Here is a 5,452-nt window from a genome sequence, read left to right on the forward strand (position 1 = left end):
CCGCTGGAAGCTAGAAGCTGGAAGCCGGTCTCAGGTAACTGCCAGTCACAGGGAGCAATGTAGACACTGCAGAGTCAGGCTGTACTGCAGAGAAAGTCCATGGAAGAACTGCACACTGGAATCACTGTAGACAATTGAAGCACTGACATCTTTCCACCCCAGGAACAAGATATTTATACCAGCTGGGAAACAGGGATTGGCTGGCTGATTAACCAGAGACCAGAGTGCAGCTGCTGGGTAATCAGGCTGAGAGCAGAGTGCAGCTGATAGGCTGAAAGGTATCATGTGATTAGGAAAACATGGCTGCGCCCATGTTAGCTTTTGGAGGGAAAGATTGTTTGTAACTTGCATGTGAAACTTAACCCTGATGCTGCCAGAATCACAGTAAGGAGACTAGAGACAATGAGATGCAGCGTCCTGCACACAGACAGTGCAGATGGAATCCAGGCTTGGAACACTGGGACAGTCTCAGGAGACATTTGGAAGGTAAATACTGATAAAGAATTACCTGGATCGTGACAGTAATCATGTAAGGGCCAGAGATGGACAATAATTAATGGAAATTCCTATCTGTCCTTATGGCGGTGCGCCCAGTGTCAAAAAAGAAAACAATAATACGTGTACAAGGAGAAAAGTATGACTCTTGTTTGGGCGCACTCTTGTTAAATTATCTAAGTTTTAGTTGATAAATGAAGTGCCCGAAGGTTAGTGATATAGTCTTTGGATTCTGCTCTCTAAACTACGTAAAAACTCAAAATGACAAATTAGACAGAAATAGCCATTGATAAGCCTGATGGGAGATGTGTCTTCCAAAGAAATTATATAATGTTCAGATCTTAATTATGCCTGGATAATTGCATATCGGAAAGTAGCTACATATTATGCTGCCTCCATCTGCCAAAGATCTGTACAAACTGAGTTTGTATTAATGCAGCCCTAGATTGGGTTAGGTACGTGAGTGGAAGTGCCCACACACTACTAAACAATTCTTTAGGTTTGCCACTGTTATGGATAGGTAAATTGGGATGAATGAGGTTCAGGAGGTAGTAGGATTAAGTATAAGTGGTGATACTGCTGTTGGTGTTGTTTCTTAGGGAAGGGAGTCTTCCTACTTCACCGGGTATTCCCTAGCAGTCGCCTGTCTAGGTACTGACCGAGCCCACCTCCATTTAGCTTCCAAGATCGGACGAGATTGGGTGTAAGCGTAGGGGTATGGTCGTAGAAAGAACTGACCCTATACCACCAATGAGAGTGCACCGAAACGGAGGATTGGTTCCTCCTCAGAGAAAAGACTGGAGGACTTCGTTGAGAAGAAGAATGACCACAGTCGGGTAAGTGTGAATCTGCTGTCCACGTTAGACTGAAGAGACAGGTCCCTTGAGGGGACACGCTCACCAGAATCGTGGATGGGAGTTCACAGAAGAAAGAAAAGTAGGAAGATATTCGAGGGTAGAGGAGATGTTAAAGAAGCAATTGAATTAAATACATTAGGTCCCTTTCGGTCACCTGGGTTGTTTGAATACTGATGGGTCCCAGTAATTGTGATGGATAACCCAGCAGGTACCAAAATAACGAGAAGATACTCTGTGATAATAACCATGAAGATAATAATATCCTTGTAATTGGTACCAATCCACTGAGTAGATACGGCGTTAATTATGCATAGCAGACCTTAGTAGTATTTTACAACCACCGGACTAGTATGATATACCACATACCCTTAGAAATCACTAATAACAGTGGCAAATCAGTAATGTGAGTAACAGGATTATTTGCTGAAAACCTCAATATTTAACTAAAGCGAAAAAATGCTTAATCAAATAAGGCAGATAAAGGTTTGGGTGTCACCTCTTCAACCAGTGGGCAGGCGGGGTGCCCATAGGGAGTGCAGGGCCAAAAGATTGTCCCCCCTTATCACAAATCTGTATCACAGTGTACCCATATAGGGAGTATACATATATGCAATACAGCCCAGCTGGAGGTACCAGCAAAAGTGGTGACAGAGATTATTTCAGAGGCACAGGAAATATTCAACTAAAGCATAAATACTTAATGAGAAAGGCAATAAATGTCACCCATTCAAAATATCAGACAGGTATCAGTAAGGCATTAAATATCATCCCTTCAAATGTCGGATAGGCAAGGCGCCCACAAGGAAGGTAGGCAGGTGGGGTGCCCGCAGAGAATCCGGGGCCACAAATTGCCCACCCTTATCACCAGTCTGTACCCCAAAGTACCCACATGGGGAGTACACACATATGAAATACAGCTCTGCTGGAAATACCTGCAATTTAGGTGACAGAGATTATTTCAGAGGCACAGAAAGTATTCAAATAAAGCATTAATACTTAATGAAAAAGGCAATAAGTATCACCCCAAAAATGTCAGACATACATCAGTAAGGCATTAGATATCACCCATTTGGATGTCAGACAGGCAAGGTGCCCAGAAGAAAACATACAGCTCTGCTGGAAATACCAGTAATTTAGGTGACAGAGATTGTTTCAAAGGCGCAAAAAGTATTAAAAAAAAAGCATTAATGCTTAATGAAAAAGGCAATAAATATCACCCAAAATAAATATATATATATATATCAGACATGCATCAGTAAGGCATTAAATATCACCCATTTAGATGTCGGACAGGCAAAGTGCCCAAACGGAAAACGCGTTTTACCCGGTCACGGGCTTGTTCACTTCCATTCCGAGAGTGGGTCATCCGTCACAATTACTGGGACCCATCAGTATTCAAACAACCCAGGTGACCGAAAGGGACCTAATGTATTTAATTCAATTGCTTCTTTAACATCTCCTCTACCCTCGAATATCTTCCTACTTTTCTTCTGTGAACTCCCATCCACGATTCTGGTGAGCGTGTCCCCTCAAGGGACCTGTCTCTTCAGTCTAACGTGGACAGCAGATTCACACTTACCCGACTGTGGTCATTCTTCTCAACGAAGTCCTCCAGTCTTTTCTCTGAGGAGGAACCAATCCTCCGTTTCGGTGCACTCTCATTGGTGGTATAGGGTCAGTTCTTTCTACGACCATACCCCTACGCTTACGCCCAATCTCGTCCGATCTTGGAAGCTAAATGGAGGTGGGCTGGGTCAGTACCTAGACAGGCGACTGCTAGGGAATACCCGGTGAAGTAGGAAGACTCCCTTCCCTAAGAAACAACACCAACAGCAGTATCACCACTTATACTTATCCTACTACCTCCTGAACCTCATTCATCCCAATTTACCTATCCATAACAGTGGCAAACCTAAAGAATTGTTTAGTAGTGTGTGGGCTCTTCCACTCACGTACCTAACCCAATCTAGGGCTGCATTAATACAAACTCAGTTTGTACAGATCTTTGGCAGACGGAGGCAGCATAATATGTAGCTACTTTCCGATATGCAATTATCCAGGCATAATTAAGATCTGAACATTTTATAATTTCTTTGGAAGACACATCTCCCATCAGGCATATCAATGGCTATTTCTGTCTAATTTGTCATTTTTAGTTTTTACGTAGTTTAGAGAGCAGAATCCAAAGACTATATCACTAACCCTCGGGCACTTTATCAACTAAAACTTCGATAATTTAACAAGAGTGCGCCCAAACAAGAGTCATACTTTTCTCCTTGTACACGTATTCTTGTTGCAGAAAAGCCAGAAGTCTGGAAGTTCCGAATTTGTATGCATCGTAATTCTTAGCAGCACACCAGGTGAAGTAAGAATTCCAGACCCTGTAATATATCCGTGCAAATGCCGGTTTTCGGGCCTTTAGCATAGTTTGGATAACCGCCTCGGAGAATCCTTTGGCCCTCAGGAGTGATGCTGCAAGAGCCACGCCGTCAAAGCCAGTCTGGCCAGGTCCAGGTAAACAAGGGCCCTGAACGAGGAGGTTTGAGTGTTGAGGGAGTAGAAGAGTACGCTCTATCGATAGACCCTGCAGGTCTGAGAACCAATGCCGTCTTGGCCATGCTGGAGCGACTAGAAGTAGTATTCCTCCTTCTTGTTTGCACTTCCGCAGTAGTTCCAAGTAGATGCCAGTGCGTCTATGAGCACTGCTTGAGGGTCCCTGGTTCTTGATCCGAAGACTGGAATTTTGTGATTATGCCGAGACACCATCTGATCTACATCTGGTAGGCCCCACTTGTCCACTAGGAGTTGAAAGACTTCCTGATTAAGACTCCACTCTCCGGCGTCCTGATGACTGAGGAAATCCGCTTCCCAGTTGAGGACTCCCGGAATGAACACTGCCGATATTGCTGGCAGATGGCGTTCCGGACAACAAAGGATTTTTGACACTTCCATCATTGCCATTCAGCTTCGAGTGCCTCCTTGATTGGTTTATGTATGCCACTGTGGTGGCGTTGTCTGACCGTATTTAAACAGGCCTGTTCTTTATCAGAGGCAGAGAGAGAGAAAAAGCACTGAACACTGCCCGCAATTCCAGAATGTTTATCGGGAGGAGTGATTACTCCTGGTCCACCAACCCTGGAAAGAGTGTTGCTCCAACACCGCACCCCAGCCGCTCAGACTGGCATCCGTAGTCAGTAAGACCCAGTTGGGGATCCAGAATGGAAGGCCTCTGTTGGTCCTGTAGCCACCAGGTCAGCGATAGATGAACCTCCGGAGTCAAGGAGGTCATGGGAGACCTGATCCGTAGAGGTAGGCCGTCCCATTTGAAAAGGATTAACCTCTGCAGAGGGCGGGAATGAAACTGAGCGTACTCTACCATGTCGAAAGCCGACACCATGAGGCCTAGTACTTGCATTGCCAAGTGTATCGACACTCTTGGGCGAGAGAGGAAGTATCTTATCCTGTCTTGAAGCTTCAGGACCTTCTCTGGAGACAGAACAGCCGTTGACTGTGTGTCCAGCAGTGCTCCCTTTAGCGACGGAGATGAGCCGTCATCACGGCCATAACCTTGGTGAAGATCCGAGGGGCCGTGGCCAGTCCAAATGGCAGAGCCTGGAAATGATAGTGAAGGTTGCCAATAGCAAACCGCAGATATTGCTGGTGCAATATGGCAATAGGTATATGCAGGTAAGCATCTTGTATATCCAGGGATACCATATAACTCCGGGTTCCATGGCCAGTACACTTGTGCGCAGTGTATCCATACGGAAAGTAGATGCTCTCACAAACTTGTTCAGTGATTTGAGGTTGAGTATAGGACGGAAAGACCCATTGGTTTCGGTACTAGAAACAGGGTCGAGTAGTATCCTCTTGTCTCTTTGGGATAGAGGTACTGGCACCACTACTCCTCTATCCAGGAGGGAACTCACAACCATTTGTAGAGCTTGCGTCTGTAATGGATCAGAAGGTATAACCGTTGTGCAGAACTGGCGAGGGGGATGCCTCTTGAAAGAGACTGCATACCCTTGAGAGACAACTTCTCGCACCCATGCGTCTGAAGTGGTCTTTAACCAGACCTGGGTGAATCGCAGAAGTCGGCC

At 45.3% G+C, this 5,452-nt stretch overlaps 2 pseudogenes; one reads left to right on the plus strand and one right to left on the minus strand.

Annotated features, from left to right (window-relative positions):
- Nucleotides 1-1,105: 1,105 nt before the first annotated feature.
- LOC134950778 (5S ribosomal RNA) lies at nt 1,106-1,224 on the minus strand (annotated as a pseudogene).
- A 1,811-nt stretch (nt 1,225-3,035) lies between these two features.
- Nucleotides 3,036-3,154, plus strand: LOC134952327 (5S ribosomal RNA; annotated as a pseudogene).
- The last annotated feature ends 2,298 nt before the right edge of the window (nt 3,155-5,452 follow it).

The sequence above is a fragment of the Pseudophryne corroboree genome, chromosome 1 (assembly GCF_028390025.1).
Source record: "Pseudophryne corroboree isolate aPseCor3 chromosome 1, aPseCor3.hap2, whole genome shotgun sequence".
Classification (NCBI taxonomy): Eukaryota; Metazoa; Chordata; class Amphibia; order Anura; family Myobatrachidae; genus Pseudophryne; species Pseudophryne corroboree.